The 26,732-nt window shown below is 51.6% G+C and overlaps 1 long non-coding RNA gene across 1 annotated transcript in view; it reads left to right on the forward strand.

Annotated features, from left to right (window-relative positions):
• Positions 1-24,903, forward strand: part of LOC119156072 — a 90,739-nt gene extending 65,836 nt beyond the window's left edge. The window contains exons 3-5 of the long non-coding RNA XR_005106963.1: positions 9,553-9,703; positions 23,259-23,380; positions 23,794-24,903. This is a non-coding gene — a long non-coding RNA (uncharacterized LOC119156072). The remainder of the gene's footprint in view (positions 1-9,552; positions 9,704-23,258; positions 23,381-23,793) is intronic.
• The last annotated feature ends 1,829 nt before the right edge of the window (positions 24,904-26,732 follow it).

Raw genomic sequence — 26,732 nt, forward strand, 5'->3', positions numbered from 1 at the left:
ACCTCTGTCCTCTGGTGGGTGGCTGCTGGGTTCACTGAGTGAATCCCAGTGGCGTGAACTAAAAATCCAGCTTGAGACGTAGCAGTGTCGGAAACGGCTGGGAGCATCATTCTGGGTTGGCTCAAGCCGTGGAGAGGTTTTGGGAGTCATGTCATGTGTTACTGGAAAGCTGGTTGTGTTTTGCAGTGGGAAAAGAAACACAAAAAGAAAAGCGGGGGAAATCAAAAACAAAGGCTTTGCATAGATATTTATTTTTATTCATTTTCTTCTAATGTGCAAGCCAAACAGTAAAGTTAAAAATAAAATCCTTCAGTTTTTTTTAAAAAAAATGGGAAATCACAGGGAGAGAAAATGAGCCACTTGGGGGAGTAATCACCTCTTAATTAAAAAGAAAATAGATTTTTTAATTTGTTTGCTTCTTTTTTGCCTCTCCACCTGGTACATTCAGTAAGCTGCTGAGCTGGCCCTTCCTCTCTCTGCTTCTCTTCTTAAGGGTGACTGTGTGACATTGCAGTTTTTGGAAGCAGGGAGAAATTAATCGTCAGTAGTACTGGTGAAAACCTCGTCCTGTCCTAACTACAAGTTGTACGTTATGCTGTGCCAGCTAACACGTGGTGAGAGTCCTGGGACAAAGCCAGGCAGCTGCCCTTCCTGGGCACTGATGTGCAACTCCTCATCTCTGTGGGGAGGAGGATGTGGGAAAAGGTACCTGGGAAGCCAACGCAAAGGCAAGGGGCTGTTGCAGGGTGGGGAGTGGCGCGTGACGTGCTGAGGCAGCTGAAGAAGTGAAATTCAGCCTTTTGTTAAGGACAAAATACACCGTAAGCACTAACTTGGATCTCCTCTGAGCAAACGCAAGGAATTCTGCTGATTGCTCTGGAATACGATCCTCCTTGAATACCTAGCCACGGTAACATTAGGTAACAAACTCGGGTTTAATTCACCCTCGAACCTGTATGAGCCAATCTCACTGTAAAGTTCGCTCTTTACAAGCAGGTATTAAACCCATATGTACTTGGGGCTGTACCTGTGTGGCAGTATGTTTCATATCCATTATTGAAGCTCTCCATTTCTGGCTCATGCATTTTCCTGTTGCTCTCCGCAATCAGTTAATACAAAAACAATAACAGCAATGTGTGGGCAAAATAAGTATCTCCAGCTGAGGATTATGTTAACAAGTTCAGCAATAAATGACAATTATTAATCAATATATACAAATGACTTAATTCTTTTAATGCATCAGGCAACACTGGAGATAAAGTATAACTTGGGAAATTTGTTGCATATTTCATTCTGAACAGAAGATGTGAAGAAAAAGGTCAGAACAAGCAAACACATCTGGCTCATTAACATGATTATCTTTTCCCAGTAAAGAATCTCAAGCAGATTTGAATGGACACGAGAGTATCTCTATAAATCAGATTTAGCTCTGCACAGCAAGTACTGGGGAAGCTGCCAGGCATCAGTTAACCTGTCCTTCACAGTGCTGCTCTCGCTGCTAACTCCACAAACATCGGGGAAGTTTCTGTAGTCCCAAATACCTCCTGCTTCCCAAGCCTAGGACTGGAATTAGGCATGGATTAATCTTCTAGCTTCCAGTGAAAAAAGAGGAACTTAAGTCTCTGTAGGGAGGGAAGTAGATATTTTACTGACTTAGGATGAATGTTGGCTTAAATGGAGAAATCCATCCGGTGGGGAAAAACAAGGGCACATACATGCCTTATCGTGTGCACGGTGTAACACAGGGGTTTTTGGTCGACATGGGGAGTGTGCTGCTGGCTGGGGAAGGCTTCTCCCAGTGCATGTTGTAGGGGTGTGCCTGTATGTGGTCCAGAAGACCTCCAGGGTTGGGAGGGGTGGGGGGGTTGGGGGTGGGGCAGGGGGTTGCTATTAATATGTACACACGTGGATGCAGCTCAGCAGGCTTTTAGCAAGGCTTTTGTAAGGATGTGTGTGTGGTCCCTTGACAGGGAGAAGGCGGTGAAGAGCCACCGGCTCCAAGGGCATCTCCCGATCCCGCAGGGACTTGCCATGCAGCAGCTTTCCTGCGGGATGACTTAGCCCTGGGGGCTGTGGCTTTCCCTCTTGACTCAGGGGCTGGCAGAGGAAAGGGGACACACTTGGCATGTAACACAGTGAGGTCATTCATCTGAGGAATTATTAACAAGACTTCATATTATCTATGTTCCATATAAACGTCTTCCTCAGCAGAGAAGCATCCAGCCACATGTCAGTTCTCCAGGTCTGTGCAACACGCCAGAGGAAGACATTTCTTTAGGTCACAAGTGATAAAAAAGAAATTCAGCTCCATGCCATGGCGTAGGACAGCATCTCGCTGAATTAGTCCAAACCCAGACCCGGCCTCTAAAATTTACTTCTACGAATTGAGCGCTAAAGTTGACACCCAGAGGTGTGTGATCTCGCATGATGTTTTTCCCAAGGCAAACAGTACTATCTTTCCAGTACTGCCTGTGCACCCACTGCCTGTCGGGAGCCGTGAGATCCGGCTCGAGTGAAGCGACCGTGGGAGCTCGGAGCTGCCAGACCAAAGGGGGCAACTGCATGGAGGGAAGTGGCTGTGGTCACTGGACTTTCTGGGGATGCTCGTGTGACCCCACCGCAGCGCTCCAGACCTCAGGGCCTCTTCTGCCTGTGGGGCGTGATGGGATGGGGTACCCATCAACGCCCTTGCTTAATTACGACGAGTCCATCACATGCAGCCTGCCCACAAAGTTTCACTGAGCTCTGGCTGTTCAGAAAACCCCTGAGTTTCTGCAGGCAGGATTATTGTTTGCATAAAAAAAGAATGGCACAGTCGTTCCTTTAAGCACTTAGCTTTAAATTACCTTACATTTGAAAGTTTTCAAGCAAAAACATTAACTCAAGCTTAATCGAGAGGAGGTGCTGCAGGTTGGAGGCAGGACACTTTTTTCACGTGAGTCAGAGATACTCTTTACCAGTGCCTAAGTGGCACTCATTCCTCCCTTGCTGCAGAGACAGGGCCAGGACTGCCACAAATCTGCACTTTTCCAGTGTTTTCTGTCCTTGTACCTTTTTTTAAAAGCCCCTATATGATACAGAGCTGAGCAGAGTTCTTGCAACTTGGGATTTGTTCCTCTAGCTTCCAGGGGAACTTTGCCCAAATCCTTGTTTTCTTCCCCTGTTAAAGTGCAGCCTTACCTGAGAAAGAATCTTGACTTTCGATACTTAGGCTTAGAGTCACAAAGGCATTTAGGGCTTTGTATTCCTCTGATACTTTTTTTATTGTATGTTGTGGACTATTTTAATTCAACCACTGCTTAAACATAGAATTTATATAGAAAATTTTTTATTATTATTATTTATATAATGATTTCACATTAGGTATGTGCCATTGTAACAAATTTACATTGAAAAATGTAGTAATTGGTGCAGGAATGTCTTCAGGGTCACCTGGAGTGTAACAGGAGCAGGCAGAGCACTTCCTGCAGACTGTCCCCCTGCCGTGGGATGGATGGGACTCTTCCTCCATCGCTGCCCCTGCTCTCACCCAGCCCACTCCGATTGTCCCACCTGCGCGCCGCCTTGGAACAGCTCACATGTGAGGCTCTCACGGAGGGTAGGGGGCCACAAACGGCCTGACCCCGTCTGTCAGCAGAGCCTGGGGATGAGCGCGGTGCAGGGCACAAGGTCCCTGAGCATTGCTGCTGCCACAGCACGTGCTGGCACGTGGCTCCCATTGCACCTTGTGTCCAGCCCCAAGCAATTTGCCCGTGCAGAGGAGCCTGGCTCCACCGCAGCCCTGCACCCCTTCCTCCCAGCTTTGTCCCCCACTGTGCCGAGGGCAGGGAGGGGAAGGGCGGTAAAGGCAAATAACCTGCGTTTCTAGAAAGCAAAATGACAGGCACGCTGCGGCAGCTGTTGTTAAAGCTAAGGCACGGCGCTTCCCCTCTGCTGCAGAGCAGATGTTAAAGCATTGCCCCCGCCAGCTGCGTGGGAACTGGTGGAGCCACAGCCAGTGGGTGCCGTGGGTCCCCCATGCGTGGGAGACACCGTTAAGGGGATACGACGAGATGGTGCCAGGGATGGGTCCCAGGGAGAGCCCTGCGTTAGGCGAGTCAGGTGCTTTCCGTTGACTGAGGATCCTGGTACTGGTGCTGGTGTGCAAGCCGTGGGTCCTTAACCGCCGGTGGATCCCAGGATCACCGGGGGAAATAGCTCTAAACCCCATTTAAATAGGGGCGGGGGGGGGGGGGGGGGAGGGGGGAGGCCGAGGGGAACATTTATTAACATCTAATCCTGTTAAGATTTTCTACACCATATGTCTGAGCAACAGAACATGTGAAATGTGTACTAATTACTCCTGCCTGTGTCATGTGTGTATATTTTATATGCAGTCCCTGACCTTTTTGTTAATAACTTCACATTATATTCATTGACCTGAAACAAATTGAATTCAGTGGCACTCACTCAAGAATTGAATTACATAGTCTTCTTAATTGGTCTCTTATTTAAATGTGGAAAAGTAACAGTTTACCACCTGTAATTATTTTTTTTTTCCTTAAGAAATTCCTGCGGAGAGCGTGCGTGTGCGTGCACACATGCTGGGGTCATGTCCGGGTGGGAGTTGTCACAGAAAACCCGAGCCTGGCATGTGCCGTGGAGTGGAAAACCGATCCCTAAAAGTTTCGTCCCTCCGAGGCAAAAACACTTGTAAAAGTCTGTAAAAGCACCCAAATGATCTCCCCAGCTCGGGGGAAAGGGCAGCACCCAGGGCGAGCCACCCCCCAGCTCCCAGGAGACCCCAAGCTGGGCGAGCATCTCTGTGGCATGCTGGCCCCCGCGGGGTGCCTGACCCCCACCCCAGCCCCGCTGCCCAGCGGAGCCCCGCGGGGTGCCTGCCCGCTGCAGCCCTCTGGGGACCACCACCCGCAGAGTATCTGCGCCCACCGGCGAGCTGGGGGTGGCTGAAATTTCTGCTTTGCTTTTATTCTTCCAGTGCAGAGTTAATTGCCGAAGCCACAAAGAGGAGACTTACTCTTTACTTACTATATTTAACTTAAAAATGCAAATGTTATTAGTGTCCCGATCATTGATAAGAGTGCCTTTGTGCCATGCTTTAACCTCTATTAGGGGGGATTATGAGAACGTATCCACATTGGCATTTTCTAAGTGTCACTATGACAGCACTTGCTGCACAAATGCCTGGCTGTCACACTGAGGTTTATCACTAGGTTTTTTCCTGCGAATGCAGACTAATAAGCCCAGAAATTACAATTGCCTCCCTGCCGAATCTGTGATAGGCGGAAATAATGATATCAGTGCCCTGCTAATCTCCTTGCCTCCGCGCTTGGCACCATCCTATTGAGTCACCTGTCATACGCCGCTTTGATGAGGCGAATTCAATCTCTCAGCTATAATGACAATGGAGCCATTTTAATGTTTGGAAATGATTATGTGAAGGTTTCTCTTTGCTCTGTCTTGGCAAGCAAACCAGGTCAATGTTCAGGCTGTGTCTCCTGCTGCCGCTAACGACTTGGAAGGAGCCGGGCTGTATTAAGTGAATATGCCAAGTTATTAGAAAGGAGACATTGAAGGCAGCTTCGTCAGGGGAGACTCTTTTTTACTTCCTTTTTTCAAAGCAAAGTGCGAGCCTGAGAAGGTGTTTTATACATGTGAGCATCTCACATGCCTCCATGGTCCCCAGCAGCAGCTTACTGGGGTGCATGTGCTCCTCACATGGCACACACAGCTGCAGGCACCTTGCAGCACCCCCGGGTGCCCCCCAGCAGACGTGCCCCCCGCCCACCACGTTATCCTTGGTGCTCTGCACGCTTTTCCAGCTCTAGCCCCAAGGCTGCTACTGCAGGATGGGTGCAAGAGCGGAAGTAGGTGCATCCCCAGCCCCGAGAGTGTGGTGCCATGTGCATGGCCCAGTGCGTGACACTTTGTTGGGTAGAGTGTGGTGAGACAGCGGAGCGGGCAAGGGACCCCCTCGTCTCCTGGGGCAAAGCCCAGCACGTGCTGGCTCTGCACGGTGGTGCTAGCGGGCAGCTGGTTCAGTGCTGCGGGCTGCTTCCACGTTACGTTCGATACACCCCGTTGGGTAACTGCAGTGAAGTTGCCGATGCTAGAGGGCAGGCAGGGCTGGCTGCTGAATTTGCCTTCAGAAAAACCTCCAAACTCTCAAAGAGGTTTTATGCTGCATTGCTGGGTAGGAGCTGTGCTGGTTTTCAACTTATCTTTATTTACCAGCCCAAAGGATAGGTGAGCAGTACTGAAAGGATAGGTGAGCAGTACTGCGGCGAGGGCTGGAGCAAGGAGAGCGAGGCTGCTGGCTCAGGGCACCGCAGGAGCAGCCAGGCTGCCGTTGGGCCATCGCCTGCGGAGCCATCTATTTCTTTAAACCTTCAAGCTCAGAGCAACTTTCCCCTGCTCGTCATGAATCGCAAAGACTGGAAAATGTGTCCAGGCAGAAAAAAACCCTTTCTGCCCAGCCGGAGGTACACAGAATGCATTTGCAAATCTCCCTGTTTGCACCACCGGCTGCAGGGAGCTTAAAGTCTGTCTAACTTAAAAACCTGAGCACCAAAACCTGTCAGCAAGGCACGGTTAGTCCCTCCGGTCTGCTCGTGTGCTGGGTTAGTAAATGAGGAAGGGAGCTGGTCTGCTGCCAGAGGGGCATGGGGTGGCGTGTGCCAGAGGCAGGCTGGGCAGTGGTGGGGACAGTCCCACGAGGTGGCATTCCTCCCTGTGTGTTGACTTCAATTAATTGTGTGGTAGGGAAACTGAACTTCTCCCCTTCTCAAGTGTCTGCATCTCTGATGTTAGTGGTCTCTGAAACCAGGTCTCATCCAGCCTTTAAAGATGAGATGGAACTCTTCATTTGTTTATTTTTAAGGTAAAAGGGAAATAACTGCTTTTCTTCAAGCTGCTGGCGATCCCATGTTCAGGGAGGGATGCATCGCCAGGTGAATGAGGGTTTAAAGTCATCTTGGAGACACGCAGTCAGAGCCCACAGCTGGAATTCCACTGGTTGGGTAAAATCTGGGGGCTCTCCACACTGCTGGGGCTGCGTCCTGGACGGTCTCTCCCTGGCATCTCTCTGGCAAGCTCATATGGGATGTGGGTAGCATGGTCAGGGCTCAGCCCTGCAGAGAGGCACAAGTCCCAGCGGGAAGTGGCGCTCCGGTGTGGCCTCCATCGCTGTCCCTCCGTGCGAGGCTTCCCCAGCTCTCAGCCATCCCCAGCACTGAGCAGCGGTACCCAGTGGGGCCGGGCTAGGGGATGCTGCACCCGGCATGCCGGGGGCTTTGCTTCAGCATCTTCCTGCTGGCATCCACTGCCGGGTTATTAGTACTTATTAATATGGCAATAATTTTCTGAAATCTTGACCAACTCTTTGATAAGGGAGGAATAAAGAAGTAGAATTTCAGATGTCAAGCTTTTATTAACAAAAGTGTTCAAGGCCATCTCTGGATGGATATTACAGGCTGCTTTCACTCTGCTCTTCAGTTTATGAAAAGCGATTGTTTAGCTGTATAGAGAGTATAGAGCAGAATCAAATTGACCTGCATGATACAGAAAGTAGCACTGAGCCCATTTAACTAAGGGTCCTTTGAAAGAAATCTTCTTTATTATAGATGAGTGCTGAAATTATTTCAAGGAAGTGATTATCTGTCTAATAATTTTAAATGCATGAGTGACTTCCACATATGAAATTAAGGCAGCCCGAGGCAGCAGATTTGGAGATAGGCTTAACGCACGGCAAGCAGCACAGTGGCACAAACACACGGGGCTGTTCCCCCAGCACTTATTTTTTAGGGATGCTCCCGGTGGGAGCCTGGCCCTGCGCAGTCACTCTGGTGGGGACAGATGCTCTGGTGGGACAGACACCGGATGGGATGGATGCTGGGTGGGATGGACACTTCAGTGGGATGGACGAACACCTGGGTGGGAGGGACGCCTGAGTGGGATGGACGCTTCGGTGGGATGGACGCTTGGGTGTCAGTGCGCAGGATACGGGCTCCCCTGGTTTTGGTTGTATCCTTCCAAGCTCAGAGCTGGCTTCTTCTCGCACATCTGGGCAGCCTCGGGATGCACAAGCCCCACGCGTGCCTGCGTAGCGGGGGGCTTGGCACTGCCACCCCTCCACACACCTCTATATCTCCCTTAATTAAGGCAGCCAATCTAATTAGGGTGGCGCCCCACCGCAGCCACCCCGTGGGGGTGCATCAAAGCCTGCATGGGGCGCACATGGGGGGCGGCGCGCAGGCAGTGCAATTACCCAAGTTAAGAAAACATCCCTGTAATTAGTGAGGCAACTCTAAGCACAAGGAATGGAAATTAGTCACAGCGCAATAAATTAGTTGGTGCATATATTACGTGCTGTGAGCACCCCGGGGGCCTCCTGTTTGCAAGGCTTTGGTTTGCAACCCCATGCCTCTCAGTAAAGCATTCATCCCTAGGTGATTATGTTCCAGCAAAAGGAGTTTTTAACTGAATTACAAATTTTCTTTCCTAATTCTTTTGTACACAGAATTGGGATCCCTCACTTCTCTCTCTCTCTCTTTTCCACTCCCCACCACCACCACCCCGAAGGTCGGGGAGCAAAGCCACTTCCCTCCCGCTTCAGCTAATAACTAATTTTCAGCTTTTCAGGGTGCTTCAAGACCCTGCATTGTTTGCTTTAATTAGGAGCAGTAGTTAAGGAACTATTTCAAAATCCCTCCCCAGTTTTGAACTATTTTAGCTGTCGTTTCTTTACTGAGGGAAGAAAAGGGGGGGGCAAAGCAGGAAATTGGACTGTAGCAGCACATAACATTTGCATCAAAATAATACAGCCAGCAAGAGAAAATCACAATCACATCACTCAGAAGGAAGGAACAGAATACAAATTAAAGGAATAATGTAAATTTTTTGCCATTAAGCTTCAATGACCATTTGAAATGGTGCAAGGCACAAAGGTTTTGATGAGCATCATCCAGTTTGATTATTCATACTTGTGCTTCTGCTTGAATTAAAGTAGGAGTGCTAGAGCCTGTTAGAGCAAAATATTTGAATTGGTAGTGAACTCTCACCTTTACTTGCGTCCATTTACTTTTCAAATGAATACCAGATAAGTTAGTGCATTTTATAATCGGCCTGTTTTCCAGTGAGTGCTGTCATTACATACCAATTTCTTTTAGAAGTGCTTCCTAAGAAACATTAAATACTTACAAATAAGGATCTGTCCATCACTGGCAGCAATCCTATTTGAGCAGCGTTAGGCGACTCAGGCAGGTTGCGTGCCCTCCCTTTGATGGTGTGTGCACGACTTCTCCGGGCCCGTGCGCGGCCACCGAGAGCATTAAACCCGGCTCGTTGGCTGCCCGCTGGGCTCCCTGCAGACACCCAGCCAGTCTGCAAACACCCAGCCTGGCCAGCGCCTGCCCCCGCCTGCTGCTTGGGGGGGTACCCGCCTTCAGTCTAGAGAGTGATATTCTGTTGTATTCCATTCTGTTCTATTCCATTCTATTGTACCTTATTCTTTTCAATTTTATTCTATTTTCTGGTTTATTTTATTTTATTTAGGTAGTATCACCACCTTCTCTGAAAAACAGAGCTGGATCCAACAGCCCGCAGAGGGACGCATCCAGAGGAGCGGGGTTTCCAGGGGAAGAGCTGCCCAAGGCTCGGGGAAAGCCCCCAGCATGGGCTGAACCAGCTGGTCCCACCAAAGGAGGTGCGTCCAGTGCGCAGTGTTGCAGAGCCGTGCTCGGGGACATCCCGGGCTTTCACAGGCCGCATTGTCCATCAGCAGTTATGCGAAGAAGGAGCATTTTGGCACTGGGAGGGGGAGCTGCCCGCGGTCAGGAGCTACCCCTCGACTCCTGACTGTGGGGTGGCGTGGCACGGGGCCACTGTTTGCTAGGGCAGGGGTGGCAGGACAGTGCCATCATGCTGTGCCCCAGAGCCGTCCTGGGCCAGCTTTCTCCCACTGCCCTGCACACGCTTTCTTCCCTAAGCGATCACTGCTTCATCCTCTTTCTAGCACTTGCCGTCGTGAAACACAGATCTCTTGTGCAGAGTTAAAACAAGAGGAAAGAACAGTATTTAATGTGGTTTCCAGATGCTGTGTTACAAATAGCGAGGGCTGCAGAGAAGAAGTGAGGAGTGTTAATGCAGTGTAGCAGGAACCAGCCCTGAGAAACTTCCCTGGGGGTCTGATGCTGATCGGCTGGAAGAGGCTGGCAAGGTTGCCGTGTACCTAAACGAGAGCAAAACTGGCCAGATGTTTGTTTGCTGTGAACCAAGTAGATATAGCAGGTTTTTAAAACTGAGGGTTTTGTAAATGAAACATATTTTAAATTAACTCAGGATTTCTCCTTTAAGGAAAAAAAAAAGTATATTTCAGTAGTCAGATTTCAGATTGCTAATATACAAATACTGGTCCAGATGTATAAACAGAGACGATCCATCCCTGGGAGCTTATCAGCTTTGTGTGTGTTAACGTGCACACGCAGATCTCACAGATTATACCAAGTTACTAACAGTGTGGCTCACTACTTAATAAAAAGTTTAAAAGACAGCCTTGGACTAGGGGATGCATTTAGTTGTTCCAGGGGCTGCTGGCACCAGCTGCTGCTTCTGCCTTTTCTAGCCACACCAGGAACCCACGGGCTCTTGCAAAAATGGCTCTGTGGGAAGGGAAAAGGCACCCTCTTACCTCCCTGCTCACAGTCACCGCAGCAAAAGCCTTTTGCCACCTTCAGCACCGTTACTGGAAATATCTGCAGGGCCAGGCAGAGGAGTTGAAGGAATTTTGCTATTCTGATGCACATTTTCACTGCGGGAAGGTGCTGTTGGCTGGGGGATTTGGGACAGCCTGCTGCTGCAAGGAGAGAAGAGCCAAGTCCCTGTTTTCCCGTCTGTGTTTACAGTCCAATGCTGCTGCTATCCATGAGTTTCCTGACAGTCATTTGTATCCCATGATGCCTGGGCTTTGGCCTCGGGAGAGGGTTGATGGCTGCTGAAGACATGACCCATTTTTACTCCCCGGTGGGTGCTGGCCGCATCCCTCTAGAGCAGGCATGGCAGGCAGGGCTCCTCGGCACCGGTGCTGAGGTGTTCCAAGCACTGGAACAGGCTGCCCAGCGACCTGGTGGAATCATCATTCCTGGGAGTGTCCAAAAAATGCGTAGATGTTGTGCTTAGGGACACGGTTTCGTGGTGGCCTTGGCAGTCCTGGCTTAACTGTTGGCACTGGTGATGTTAAAGCTCTTTTCCAACCTGAACGGTTCTATGATTCTGTGAGACACCCAGAGCCTCGCTTCGCTGTGCTGCCTGGGCTTAGCAGGTTATTCCTAATGAGCAATGAGCTGGTGATGCTGCTTAGATGCATCCTGTATCTGCATCCGCTCGGAGAGGTCAGCAGGGCTGGCAGCACCAGCAAGGATGGTGTCGGGGACTGTGCATGGGGTGTTGAACAGCAATTCAGCTTTTCTGTTCTGGCGTAACTTCAGGAGCCTCACATGCTTTGGTACCCGCTGCATAGTTAAAGCGCAGTGGCCAACGTGGGGGCCTTGCTGCCATGGTCCCAGTGTTGCCTCCCCAAACTCCTTCCGACGGCTCCTGCCTGCCCGGGGTGGGTCTGTCCCTCCACACGGGTCTGTGAACACCCCGCCTGACAAACTGGGAGCTGCAGGGTGCTTTACCCTGGTTCACTCTGGTGCTCTATAAAATGCCTTTTATTAAATGGGGGGGGCAGGGAATCAATGCAACTACACATCAAAAACAAACAAACCTCCTTTTTAGCAATTTTAAAGCAATCCATCAGAAACTAATGAAGGCCAGGTTATTTAAATGATAAAGGACAGGGAATGAATGCATACCATTGTCTCTGCTGCTTTTTTCCAAGGTGATCTGGGTAAAACCATGCTCTCAGGGTTAATTTTGAGCTGCTTTACTTTTAAATATGTTTTTTTCCTTATTGACACGGGGGGTGGTTTATGTAATATCCATAATAATTTCCAGATTTCTGTAGGTTGCAGGGTTATCCCCATGAATGGCACTGCTGGCAGGTGGATGGGTCTTCCCCGGCGCCAGCTCCACACCAGCATCCCATCCCGCACCGATGCGGGGAGCAGGGTCTGGCCGCCTGCCCGCCCTTCTGCTCCCCCAGCGCCTGTGGCCCTTCACGTCCCTCGTTGATTAAGGATGATTAATATGCAGTGCTCTAGGGTGCAATTAAAAACAAAAAAACCCCAGAAAGACAGCATGGAAAAGGGCAGCCCTGCCCTTTCCTTCCACTTTTCCCCCCTCTCTGGTTTCCGTGTTGCCTTCTCAGCCCCCGCAAGGATGGTTTCTGGGGACCACCAGCACCAACCCAGCAGCTCAGACCTGCTGCCCCGCTCCTGTTCCTCCTGAATGGGGGCGTGGGTCCCCCCACACACATACGGGTCATGTCCATGCACACGAGCCTGGCAGTGCCACAGGGTCTCTCCTGTCCCCATCAGCAGTTTAATAAACCAGCTGAAGAACAGACCAGACAGGGCCCAGCTCTCCAAAACAGGCCTCCCGAGCCTGAAGGACGCAGTCCCGGGGCCTGGGAGTGATGCCTGCCGCCTTGCTAGCCCTAAGCGGTGGCAGTTCAGGGCTCTCACCCCTGAATGTCCTGAGGTTTGAAATGTGCCTGTAACAACTGGGAGGTTTCCCCATGCCTCGGCGCAGGGGCACCAGGCACAGGAGGAGGGGACAAGGGCGAGAGTGGGATTCCTGCAGTCGGGGCAGGCGAGGGAAGGTGCTTCTCTGCGCTGCTGCCTACGGTGCATGCAGGTGGGACCAAGGCAAGCCCCTGGGAAGGTTCGTTACCTTGGGCTTTGCCGCTCCAGATCAGTTATCTCTCCATACTTACTTTTTTCCCCCTCTCCTCCTTGGGTCTTCTGCTGCTTCTTCCCTCCCCAGCACTTCAAAGCCCCACTGTCTTTCCAGGCACTTTACCACGTCCTTGTTATCCGGACGCGAGCTCTCCTAAGCCACCCCGTTGGCCGCTGGCGTGCGTGTGGGCAATCACAAATTTATGACGATGCTGAGACTTTGGGGGGAGGAAGCCGAGTGCGTTTATTCCACAAACTGCTGCTTTCAGGGATCATTCCACTCGACTGGCTGAGAAGAAAACTGCTCTGATAGAAACTATGTCATAATAGTTGGGAACTGGATAACAATGCCCTACCGACAGAGCTGATTTATTCTCATATGCCAGCGCAGGGAATTGGTATGCACCAAAGCAGAAAATGGAGCTGGCTTTTCAGAAGTGTTTAAAATCAAGCGGCTCTGGAGTCACCAACCAATTATTTAGGTAATCTCTCGGCAGCCAAGCCACCCCATTTCATTAAGGGCGGTGCTGTTCTGCACAGCAGATATTGCAGGGGATCAGAATGAAGCTGCCTCTCCCCATCGCCCCTGTTACACTTTAACTTTGCTTATCAGGTCCCTGCAAGGAGGTGCCAGCCAGAGGCTGTAAAGGTGCCAGCACCTCACAGGAGTAATTGGGAGTGACCGAGAGGGGGGAAGGTGTTGAAGTTTAAGAGCAGCGGCCTGAGGGATGATGAGAGGGATGACGTATGTTATGGATTTACTCAGAAATTAAGAACATCTGCCTAGGTTTGCTTTGGAAAGAAGGAAATTAGGGTGCTGCTTGAAAGTGAGGGCTGATCACCGCTTGGGGCGAGGGACAGGAGAGTGGCGTGGAGTGACACAGCCACCGATGGAGCGGTGCTCAGAGCAGCCCACCTCACCACGCCTGGGTGTTGGACATGGGTACCCCCCGACTTGTCCACACCACTGCGTCTGTGCAACCGGCACAAGCACAGGCACGCACACCCTCACGCTCTCGTATCCGTATCCCGTGGGTGGGCGTATTAACACGGTGTCACTGATGTCTTACAGGGAAGCGGGTATAATTTGTGTGCACCTCTGGTTTCCCCAGGACTTTCACTCCCATGGAGATGCAAGGCCTGGCAGAAAAGCAGACGCTTGCAGAGGGCTGTGACTTCAAAGGTGTTAGCAAGGATGAGCTGCTCTGCTCACTGAGATGGGGAATGGAGCTGCCCCTAGCTCAGCGTCCACCCTACCCAGCACGCATCCTGGGGACATGTTTCTGGTTCTGCACATCTCATGCTCAGAGATGCCATGCCACTACCTTACCCAGGGGAAAAAAATAACCCCACTTGTGCAGGGAACAGCTCTGCCCCATCCCCTGCGGCATGCGTCACAGCTGCCCTGGGCTTCACAGAGGAAGGACAGACGGCAGGAGGGAGGACCAGCTCCGGTCCAGAACAGCGTTAGTTCCCACAGGCAAGTCTCAGCTGGCAAGAGTGATCTCCAGCCCAGGTAGTTTGTCTGTTACCTTGGTTATCTTGAGGGAAAGGGGTAGGGAAGGGTTTAAAAGCAAACCTGAGCATTGCTGATGCTGCTACCAAAGGGAAAGGAAGGAAGGGAGCTGAGAGACGCTGTCATGAAGAGCTGAGCGGAGACAATGTGTGATGGCGTGTGCTGGGAAGGGCTTCCTGGGCTGAGGCATGTCAAGGAAACATCCTGGAAGAGCTGGATGTTGGGTTTTGTTCAGGGGAGGTTTGCCATAATACGTTTTGACGGGTCTGAAATTGGTCCTACGGAGGCCAACAATGAGGGCGAGCAGAAAATCCGCCCCCAGGCACCCACGTGCCGGCGGTGACCTGCCGCTCAGCCGACGCACGGAGATAAGCGCTGCCAAGCTGTCACTCCTCCCGTCGCACTCCAGCCGACACGCAGTTATTTCGGCTCAGCGGCGAGGAGAGCCGGGCTGCACCTCGCAGGGCTGGCTGCCATCAGCCAGGCTCTCCGCCCTTGGGGAATTTAGGGAAATGGTTTAAATCTGGGTCTCCAATTTGGTTTTCTGGGGGAGGAGGTGGAGACCATCGCACAACCGGCTGGTCCGCACACCTCCCAAGGGCAGTGCATTGCCCAGCACAGCAGATACCTTCCCATTACTCCCAGCAGCATCCCAACTGGACACCGTTTTGAAAAGCGACGCTTTACAATTATTCGGTCGCCAATTCACCCAGATGCTAAAAAGCAATTATTGCATAGTTTTTTGTTACTCCGTGTTCCCCAGCACACTTAGTGCAGCTGGAGTTGGCTTATGCGATAAATGGACGAGGTTCAAAAATATGACTCCTCTGAACTTTTTAACCTTACACGAAAGGGAGGAATTCTAAGAGCAATGGATAAAATTCAATTAACTGAGATGACAGAAAATAATCTACTAAGCGAATACATCAGGCAGTTGGAAGCTTTCATACCTTTCAAAAAAGGAATAACCTATTTCTTTCCTTGTTATCTAATGACACAGGAGTTTATTTCTCTGGAAGCAGTTACAAATCTACCTAATGGGGCCTAAATGCTGTTGCCAGGCAATTAGGGGTTTATTGTGCGGCTAATTCTTTCATTTCCATCACTGGTGATTGTCATTACTGAACACAGCTCTGACGAGCTGTCCCCTTGGCCGAAAGCCCGTGTTTGCATGTAGGCGCACGCCGGTGCACCTGTGTGTACATACACACACATATGCACACATGTAGCTCCCTGTGTCTACGTGCACAAGGCAGAGCGTGGGCTCAGTGCTTGGTGCATGCTGCCCCCGGCACCAGGGACACCCCTGGGCGCTGGCTTCGGCAGCTGCAGCAGCTTTTCAGGAAGAAGGGGCTCCATTTCTTTCCCCAGTTGACTTCTGGATTTGTCACTTCGGCCAGCAGTCCAGTGCGGACAACTGCGGAGGCGGGCAGTCTGGTCCCTCCTCGCTTGTTATCTGTCTTGCAAACCGCCCGCCTTGGGCCCCAACCCTCTGCTCGGTCTCCAGGGGCCGGTGGGGCCGGTGGGTAGCTTGGCCGGAGGGCTGGGACAGCACGTGCCCTCCCTGCCTCCTGCACAGTGGTGTGGGATGCTTGCTCCGGAGCCCGGGCTGGTCCCCCTGGGGACGAGGGGCAGCTGGGCACGAGGGGGCTGAAGGAGCATTCCAGGGGAAGGTGTCGGCTCTGACTTTACTGCCAGAAATTATTTGAATTTTTTCTCACTGAAATATTTGATTTTGCAAAAAAATTAAGTGTTGGGCTTTGAGGGAGGAAGCTTGCGCAGGGCTCTGCACAGGCGTGGCTCCTGCAGAGAGGCATTGCTGGCCACTGAGCAACAGGGGCCAGGGCTTGGATGGGCTCTGCAGCCCTCAGCCCCCCGCAAAGAGGGACAAACCCCCTTCTTGGCAGCAGGGAGATGCAACCTGGCCGGCAGCACCGAGCCTCTGCAGCTGCTGGAGCTTGGCAAACCTGCGGGGAGGTGGCGGTGCTGGTGGCAGCACCTTCCCTGTCCCCTCACCATTCGGGTGCCACCGTCCCCCCCGCCGCTCCCCGCAGCCCTCCGGGGAGCTGCCAGCTGGGGGCCTGCTGGGACAGTGGGGCCGTCGCGCCCCACGCTGCCACTGCGGCCGTGGGCACTCAGCCAGCCACTGGGAGCGTCCTCCCTCGTCCTTCCCCAGAGCATCCCCTGCCCGCGCTGCCCAGCCTTGGGCTGCACGCCGCTGGGCTGCTGTCTGCTTTTGAATTATACTGCCACTCAGTTCCCTTGTAAGTTGCTCTGGCAATAATTTGGAGTTGCTACTTAAAAATACCGATGGGGTACGTACAGGCTTTGGCTGGAATACGGTATTTGGCCTTTCAAGGGAATGCTGTTACAGCTGCAGACTGGCTGTTCCCCGCTGATCCAAAAGCAGATCTGGAGAAAGATGAGCTTTTCTGATGGGCAGCGGCACGAGCACAAATCAGAGCAAATGCAATTAGTGCCATGCCCTGGTGCGAGCCCGGGGGACCCGATGCCTGCCTGTGCCCACTGCCTCTCTCCGCAGTCCAGCAGCGCAGGAAGCACCAGCTTTGCAGAGCTGAGCTCAAGCTCTGCCCCAGTGGTCTCTGGCCCACCCCGTGCTTGGCAGTGAGTCCCTCACCCAGGGAGTGGGCCAGCCCATGGCTGGGAAGGACACACTCCTGTGTGTCCCCAGCCCCACCACGCCTCCCCAGTGGGAAGGAGGATGTGGGCACGTGGCTGGGGGTCTCTAGCTCAGGTGAGCATCAGAAGGTGCAAATGGCAGTTATTTAAGCTGGCAGGGTTGGTCTGAGCCCCTTCCCTGGGGTGGCGTGGCTGTTGTGACCCCCTCCAGGGCTCCTGGGGGTAACGTGGAGCTGCAGGACCGTGCGGCTGTGTTCTGGGCGTGGGGGAGCCAGCCAGAGGGGCTTTTGCTGTGGGCTCCAGCAGACCTCGGGGGCGTGTGAGCACCGGAGGGTGCTGCAGGGCCTGGGATGCTTCTCTCGGCATAGGCAGGATGGTCTGTGGCGGTGCTGGGAGCCAGCGGGAGCATAAAAGCTCAGGCGTAAGGAATGGCAGGCTCTGCTCCTTAACCCAGCGCGCGTGTATGTGGCTGAGCAAGCTCTGGAGGCAGAGCATGTGTCCCTCAGGCGTCGGAGGCAGCGGGAGACCTGGGCTAGAAGCTGGTTAGAGGCTCTGCTCCAGCTGCTGCCGTGGGTGCTGGTGGGCCCCCCCTGCACCCAGCCCCGGTGCAAGGTACTTCTCGGTGGGCCTTTGGCCACGGCCACCAGAGGCATGCGACTGCAAAAGCAGAAATACTTGCTATATTTTGCAAAATGAGCCAGAAGAGGGGGAGGTGGGGCAGGGGGGAAACCCTCGATCCGCAGCCAGCCAAGTGTCCTCTCCAGATGGAGAGGCTGTTTTCGCAGGTGACCATGTGGAGCCCTGATGTCCCCTCGGGGTCCCTTACAGCTGCCGCGTGGCAGTGGTGCTGCCCTCGGACGCGGCCGGGCTGGATGCTGCTGCCAGGCCCTGGTGGCGGGCCGTGCCTCCCCAGCAGCCAGCAGCAGGGCTCGGCGGGGGGACAGCAGCCGGAGCCCCCTGGATGCCCGCCGGGAGAGCACGATGCTGCGATAACGGGCTTGCTTATCACCTTGGAGTGAGCTGCATTGTGGCAGAGAAAGCCCGTCAGCCATGCGGAGGCTTGAAATAACAACTGTTATCTCGTCATCTATTGACTGTCTTCTGTGGCTTACCGTTCTACAAGGTAAGAGCGCTGTTTGAGGAATTAATGTCGCTACACAGAGGTATTTAAGGCCAGGGTTGCTATTACCGGTTGGGAAGGGCTGTGTTAATGAGACGATACCGCAGCAGCACGGGGAGGGGGAAAGCGATGCTCGGGAGCACGCACGAGGGGAATTAGCTGTTTTGGAGAGGCTTCAGGGACACTGCTTCGCTTGCCTGCTGGTGCCGCTAATGACAGTGAAGTGCTTCCTCTCCTGGCAGCATCCAAGATTTGGAAGCCAGGGCTCACGATGTTTTTAAAAATAAGAGTAACTTTGAAAAAAAGCTCAGGCTATTTTTTTATTTGCTGCCTGGTTTGCTGTTGAGGACTTTAGCATCCCTGCACAGGCTAGCGGTTTTCTCAGGGAGCCCTGCTCCAGGAGCTGGGGATTTGGGGAGAGCCAGGAGCACCCCAACAAACCGCCTCCCCAGAGGGTGGCGTGGATTTGAGGACCACTTGCGCCGCCCCGCTCGGGAAGGCGGCTCTGGGAAGGAGGAGCAGGGCAGCGCAGGGCAACCCAGGTTTTCAAAGCCACGTGAGACCCATCTGTAGCGCAGGGATGCCACGTGTGAACTCGCAGACTTAGCCTGCCCGTCTCCTTCCCCACTTCTGCACATATATTTTTATCTTGTAATTACAGGCTGCCATATGTATAGGGGCATTTAAAACACATGGAGCTGACCCTGCAAACCTCTTCCAGGGCAAGGAGGGTTTGCCAACTTCAGGGCCTGTGTTATTGACAATGATGATTGAAAATAATCCTCTAAGTCAGTATTAGGGTCAGGCCTTCTGTGTAAATCTTTATTTAGGTGCCAGAGATGTCTCCTCTTCAATGCTATAGGCTGTTACAGCTCCTTTATAAAGTAAATGCGTCGGGGCTGCTAAATCGCTGGATTATAAGGCTGTCACCCATGCATACTGAGTCTGCTTAGCCTAAACCTTCCAGAAACTTTCATTAAAAAGTGAATATAAATGTTCAACGCATTCATAACCCACAGTGGGCTGTTTAAAACACAGCTCTGCCCCAGCGCAATGCCCACCGGGCACCCCAGGGCCGCGCCGGCACCGCAGGGCCAGTGAGCATCTTCCAGCTGGTTTTGACCCAGGGCAGCTTGGTGTTCGAGAACAGCAGTGACGAAAGGTCAGAGTCATCTGGGCTGGCTAGAGAAAGTATTTTTAATTAAATAGAGGTGAACAAACCCAAAAGTATTGCTGGAGGTCCAGGCAGCAGCTTTAAAGCTGCCATACCAGTCTAAAGCTCTGGGTTCTGAATTGGAGTCTAGAGCAGTGTTTTTTCTCAGGGGGAGCGGGACCATAAGCCTCAGCTCCCAGGGAGATGGGTTTGGGGTCGTTGGCAGCACAGGTCCCCTTTGGTCATCTTCCGCGAGCAGAGGGGACAGGGAGGCCCTTCCCAGGCCGTGGAGCTGTTCCAGCGGCAGGAGCAGAGCCTGCCAGCGGCCCCGGGCGAGCATGGCTGAGGACTGCGGCGGGTCCTGGGCGAACTGCACGTGCCGTGGCACCGCGGGCAGGCGGGCAGCTCGGCGCTGCTGTCCCCAGGCCGGGCTCTGCTGGAGGTGCTGCCCGGCCACGGTGGAGGCCCCAGGGGTGTCCTGCATCTCCCCCGCCACAGAAACGGTGGGTGCCATCGGCTCTGCCGCTGGGCTCTGACCTCAGGGCCGTCCTCCACCGGTGCTTCCCCGTCAGATCTGGTGAGCAGAGGATGCCGTCGGCCTCCGTGGAAGATGAAAGCAGCCTTTGGGGCGAAACCCGCACCCCCAAAGCTGCCAGGGTGGCAGGGGGGCCCTCCCGCAGCCCCCCCCCGCCATCCTCCGTACCGGCGCAGTGTGTCAGTGCAACACGCGCTGCATCACGCAGCTTTCAAAGAGCACTTGCAATCTCATTATCAGTTACGAACATTTAATACACCCAGGTAAATTAAGAGTGTGCTTAATTTCTTATCGTAGTTTTCACTTTTTATTTTTCATTGAGGAACTTTCTTTTGTGGGAATTTTTGTTTTGTGTTCTTTTGTTGTGTCAGTCTGCTGATAAAAGCGTGTCGTGGATTGCATTGAGCTGTTAATTTTCCTTTTGGTATGGTTGCTACAATGACTTATTTTGTGTCTGATGTATTAGTTATCCAATTTTTGTAAGCTGATTTTAAATGTTACTACGCAAACTCTTTTTACAGCCTGTGCAGCTTTTAATCAAAAAAAAAATGAATGAGTGCAGAGATACACACAGGAGTATTATTTATATAAAATATATAAGCAGGAAGAATCTTCATAAATCACAAAATGCTATTATCTTCGGGGTTCATGACAGCCATAGCTTTTTTGTTGTTGTTGTTTTTTTGTTACAGAAAACCAGGATACATTAAACACCCCAGGCATTCAAAAGGGACGTCTCAAAAACTGTACAATTGCTGTATTTATTCCATTCATTTAGTAGGCAGTATTTAATATCTAAAGTCTGGTTTACACAAATAAATCTTAAAATTAAGATTTAAGTAAGAATTTATTGAGGGAAGCTACTGTATCTGCCTGCAGCAATATTATGGTTTATGACCTAAGGAATACGGTATTTAATCCTGGAGGGAGAGCTTTCAGAAGGCTGTTTTACATAAGGCTCCACTGGCAATCTCGTGCCTGTTGGGGAGTATCCGCGTGTGTATGGGCATGCACGGAGCCCCCTCGCTGAGGGTCTCTGCCGAGGCGGCACCTGGACCGGGACACTGCCAGAGGGAGGACCGGGATGCTGCCAGAGCATGGCTGCCCTGCGGTGGCACCTCACTAGATCCGTTACAGAAAACCCTTGCTTGGGTTGCACTAATCAATAGCTGTGCCTAACGGTTTACTATACCATTTAATTAAATGAATTTACCTTTTGAAGGAAAATCCATTGCAAGCAATTTAGATTCTGGTGTATGGCAACCTTTTTTGAGGTTACTAGTGCTTTTAACCACTGTCTAAAGTGCATACAGTGTTAATTAGCATATTTAGGATTAAGTAGATTTACCATGCAGTAATCATTCTCTAATTCAGTAAGAACTATCCCTGGTGAATAGTGGACATTAATGACAGTTGCAAGAGCTTAGATATTACATAATCACTAATTACATTCTGCACAATTAGCGGAGACTCCTCAATGTGAATCGCTAATGGCTGATTTGTGTCAGCAGCCTGTTCTGGCTGTAAAGAAATATAAACAGTCCGCATAATTTTCTGATGGAATTAGCATAGGGAAGGAGGTTATTAATGAAGTTGGGAGGCCGGGAGGAGTGCTGATGGATGGGGTGAGCCCGAAGACAGCGTCACCCCGCCACAGCCTGCCTCGATATACACCTGCCCTTCATGAATGGCGCCGGAGATGCTGCCGCTCACTTCCAGCGTCTCGGCTCCCTTCAGGCAGCCGGAGGGTGAAACTGGCACCTCACTGGCCTCTGCGGGAGGCCGGAGGGCACTGCGTTAAGCACTGAGTTGCAGGGTGCAGAACCAAACCTTTGGCCTCAAGCGATCTTGGGCTCAGTCGCCCACGGCCTGCCCCTGTCTGCCACAGCAAAAACAGGGGCAGGCCGGCTGACACAAAGGCGCTGGTTGGTTGGTTGGGGTTTTTTTTTCTCCATTGCTCAATCTTTGGAAAATAAAAATGCAATAGTTTCTCACACTACCGCATGTAGCAACTCCTTACTTTGAACTATTTGCTAAAACTATGAAAAAATCAAAAGGCTGAATTTCCCCCCCATCTTGCATGGCAAAGCTGACTGAGACCCTTTCGTACCTGCTGACGATGACAAAGGTTTGGAAGAAAGTGAGGTGGCAGGCTGGCTTCACTTCTTTAAAGAAATAAACCTTTGCTCAATTGATTTTTAGTGATGTTTGGATCAGGTCCATGGTTTCTTGCAAGCAGAATTCAGCCTCCCATGTTTGTCGTGTGATTAAAATGAGGAATAGTGGTATTAAGCCAGTGAATTGCTTTGGACAAATCCCAAACTGCAGACCAGCACTGGCCCTATACCTTTAGGTATGAGGTATTTTACATTAAGATTGCATGTGGTTTTAAAAGGCACTGTCAGAGCAAAAGCAATTTAACAAAAGGCAATGTATCTGACGACTACTCTTCTGTCTGCCAAGTGCTCTTCTCCGCGAGTGCATTGTAGGGATGGCAGATTACATCTTCTGAATATTTTTGTCTGTTGCTTGGTTCATTTTCATAATAATAACTTGCATCCTTCTATATCCTTTCATGTTGAGGGGTTGCAAACTATTATACAAACAGACCCACTCCTGAGATGCAGCCACCTCCGAGGGGGAAGACGACAGCTTTTGGCAGTGGGCAGCAGTTTCAGGGAGTGGGAAGCGGCTGCCCTGGTGAGGGTGCAGGGGAGCACTGAGAGCAGTGGGCTCTGGACAGGGTGCTGAGTGGTTTTTGGGGAGCCCCTGCCTGCAGCACACCCCACCTTACACCGCCTCTCGGCATGCCGCTGTTGGAGAGACAGGGAGCCTGCGGGTCCCCGTCCTGCCCGCGCCTGGGGGGAGCCTGCAACGGGGACTGAGCTATCAGCTGCTGGGGTAGCACTTGGGTTTGAAAGAAACCAACACAATATATATTAAAAAAAAAGAACATTCAAAGCACAAATAGCCTTTATTTTCCATGTTATGCGTGAACCATTCTAGACAGGTGGACATAAGGGCTTTGCAGCAGTGTCAAATGGGAGCGGTGTGCGCTGAAGCATCCTCTGCCGCTTCCCTGGTCAGCCAGAACGGGCTGTAGGCAAGAGTCTCCACTTCTCAGCGTGAGACCCAAAATATGCTTCCTCTGGCAGCAGCAGGATGGCTAGCTGCTTATTCAGACCCATGCACGGCATTGCTAGCGTGCCTTAGATAACGAATCGTTAGCTGATGGCCATGTCCCCACAGCCCTAAAACTGCCGCAGGGCTGCTGAGCTGCCTCTGCCCCAGCAAACAAGTTGCTCTGCAGCTTCGCAGCACCAGGTGGGATTTTGAAGGGACTCACAATATTTCAAATGTTATTTCCCAGCAGCTAGGCTGGCAGAGTGTTCACATTCACATCTGAAAATATCGGCCTTTAAGTGCCTTGTCTAGAAACTCTTTTTTTATCTTTCCAGGGCTGGTGGCTGGGCTGACGTGAATTAAGGCCACCTCAGTGAGCAGCGGTGGAGGACGAGGCCAGCGGGCTTTCTGCTAAATGCACTCGGGATGAGCAATTAAACGGTGCAGATGCAGTGCAGTAAGCATTGTTTTTAGTTACGGATTCTTCAAAAACCACACTTTCCGCGTCACCGATATTTTTTCCTGCGTTTTGACCCAGCTAGCAACAGCAGAGCACCACACGTGCCCTCCGCCCACCGGTGTCTGCAGCCTCCCGACCCCTCCAGGACCGGCGCCAGGGGGGCTGGAGATGAAATGCAGACCGTGGCATGGGGCAGCATTTCCATAAGTGCTGTTTGCGAAGGCAGGTGCGATTCCTTACATTATCGCCAGAACATTTAAATCTTAATGACTGGCATTGTTGTCTCAAAGACGGTGTTTTTCCTGCTGAGAAACTGCATTAGATTGGAGAAACAGAGCTCATTTCCATTCACTCAGCAGTCTCTCTAGAAATGACATGCAGTGCTTGAAACTGTTTATTTCCAAATTCAGGCCTCCTCCGCATCAGTCATCAGCTTCAATTACCAGTTTTCCGGAGCTGAGCCATCAGGCAGTCTGACACGAGGGTCCAACCTAATTCCCACCTTCTCCAAAGTCAAGAGCATAATGTGCAGATGAAAAGGTGGAAAATAGCCTGGACTTCATTAGCATGCAGAGCCCGGCTGTTCATTTGCTTGCTGCGAATGGAAGTTCTGACACTCGGCGCCTTCTGCAATATGAGAAAAGTCCTCTTCAGAGTATATGATGTCCTTACCAGCCAGGAAAGGTCATCAAAAAGGCAGGCGCTGACCTTGCTCCCTGCTCTTCATGACTAGTTTATTGATTCCAGGAACACCTCATTACATGCCGGATCAACATATTATTGCCATGTTCAGCGGCTGAATTGTTTACAAGTGTCTTTATAACCAGCAAAAGCCTTCCGGATGATGCATGACTACACTCATTTGGATGTGACCTGCCAATTATGTGTTATCCGATATGGTGCTGTGTGTCTTGATCCCTGACCGGGCCCGCTGCCCTGCATCAGCACGGGCCCATTTACTACTTCTTTCTAACCGCTCTTTGGGAAAGTGTCCATTAGCCTGTCAGTCTGTAAATATTTTATTTTTTTTTTTACCTCCGCTGCAGGCAACACGAGCGTTATTGCTCTGTCATTTGCTATGCATGAGGTTCATAATCAGTTGGGGGAAGAGGGTTGTTTTTTTTATGGCGGCGTCTGATAACCCACGCAATTTGCAGTCAGTATGCATGGCGAGCGGTGCGACTTGTTACAGAGCCGCGTGCTGGCCCTGCGAGAGAGACCTGTCATATTTTATTCAGGCGCGAGTACTGCGAGGCTGGTGATTTATTTGCGGGAGGGAAGGCAGGAGCAAACCCCCCCTCCTCCCCAGCCTCTCCCTTCCCTGCCTTTAAAGGTCCAATAACTTACCACCCAGCAAATGCATTTTCCTCTTCTACATATTTTTCTGTGGTTTGCATTCTCATTCGCTTAATATATTGCAATGCATTATTTATCCTCGGTCTGCAGCCGGGTGACGTGGTGTAGTTTACACGCACGTAGACACAAGAATTTCAAAAATAAATCACAGGGCACGACTACTATTTTAATCTCTCATTACAGACACTTCTATGGCTCAATAAAAAAAGAGTGGCGGCACAACTCGATTAGCTAGTCTGTAAAGAGAGATTGCTCCAAAAAGTGGCACTGAGAGAGCGGCTTACATGCCCCCATCGGCACGGGCTTGGTGTGCCTTTTGCCACTGCAGGTCACCAGCAGCCGTTGGTGATGGCACGGATGGGTGTGCGGATGGCAGGCAGTGCCAGCAGCACCGCTCACAGCACTGGCCCCGCACCGCTGCTCAGCGTTCCATGTGGCACTGGAGAGGTGCTGCCCGTCTCTTCCTGCACCCCCAGCCCCGGTCACTCACAGGGCAGAGGCTGGTGGCGTGCGGTAGCTGCCCCTCTCCCCTGGTGCAGATGATTTTTCTTGACGTGTGATTTCCACCTGCAAGCAGCAGCAAACGTGAAGGGGCTCGTGTGCACGTGCGGGTGCAGGGGCACTCTGCAGGACCGGGAGCGGGCAGAGGTCTGACACCTGGGATAGGGCTTAAAATCTGTCTCTGTTCAGAGGAAATACTTGAAGGCGAACTCGAAGCTATGCAGAAGAGCTGCTGGGTGTTTGCCAGCCTGGGGACGCTCTCCCGAGCATGAACCAGGCCCACAGTGACCTTATGCTGATTTTGGTTTTGTGGTCTGGTGCAGAGTGATGGACTTGTGCAAGTGAGAGACAGTGTGTCCCCACGGTATCTTATCCCACAGTGTGTCGCGATGCTGCAGCATCTTAGCCCAGCTTTCCAGGGTATGAATACTGCTTTTTTGGGGGGGGGGAAAGACCAACAAACCACAAAACAAATAAACAAACAAAAAAACTCCCACAACAACAAAACCCCCCCAAAAACAACCAACTGGCATCACCTGAAGCTGTTTGGGGGCTTGTTTATTTTGTATCCACAGCCTACCAATGGTTTTCTTTAGAAGTTATTTGCTATTTGAATTAGCTATGGTACAAGAGTTGTGATGGAGCGTGTTTGACCAGCAGAGCAAAACTGGTTTCTGCTCGATTATCTTAAGCCGGGAGGATGTGCCGGGGCTGGCAGCGTGTTGGTGCCTCTCAGAGGCGTTTCTGGAGGAGCTGGGGCCCATTGTGCTCCTGAAGCCTGAACATCACTGCGTCCTCTGGCTCTGGGTGCCCCGGGTGTCTCACCCCGGAGATGCTGAAGGCAGCTTCTTGCAGAGGTGATGCATCCATGCAGCCATGGATCTGGCTGATGCAGCAGCAGCGCCGGGATTTCCATGGGTTCTGTGGCCTGGCTGGAATAAGACAAAATTTATGCACGTATAGTGCTGTCTCCTCAAAGCTCTGCAAACATTAAGTTGCCTAACACCACTTGGAAAGTGTTAGTGTTGAAATCCTCTTGCTGTGGTTAAATTGAGGGACCAAAGGGGCTTAAAATCTTCAGGAGTGAACCGACAGCAGCAAAGAGGCAGGGTGTCCAGCGTCCCGACTCTCAAAAACCAGAATTGCATCTTCCTGATTATAAAAAGCACCAAGCCAGGCCCAAGGCTGCCTTAAACCCCTGCCCGTGCCCTCAGAAGTGGATGAGGAGCTGGGGGATGCCCCTTGCTGGGGCGACAGAAAGCAGCTGGGGGTCCAGTTCCCTCCTTACAACACAGAGCCCTTGGGTTTGGGGGCTGTAGAAGGGGGAATTGAATTTCTTAAAGCTGTCCATTTAGCTTCCAAACTACAAACTGGGCTTGCGTGTGGTTTTTTAATTAGCAGTGGGGCAAAACACAGTCTCAGTCAGAACAGCTTAGGCTCTGGAGACAGCACAGAGCATTGATCTGAATCTGAATTTTGGAAAGGAGAAAAG

Source organism: Falco rusticolus, chromosome 12, assembly GCF_015220075.1.
Source record: "Falco rusticolus isolate bFalRus1 chromosome 12, bFalRus1.pri, whole genome shotgun sequence".
Classification (NCBI taxonomy): domain Eukaryota; kingdom Metazoa; phylum Chordata; class Aves; order Falconiformes; family Falconidae; genus Falco; species Falco rusticolus.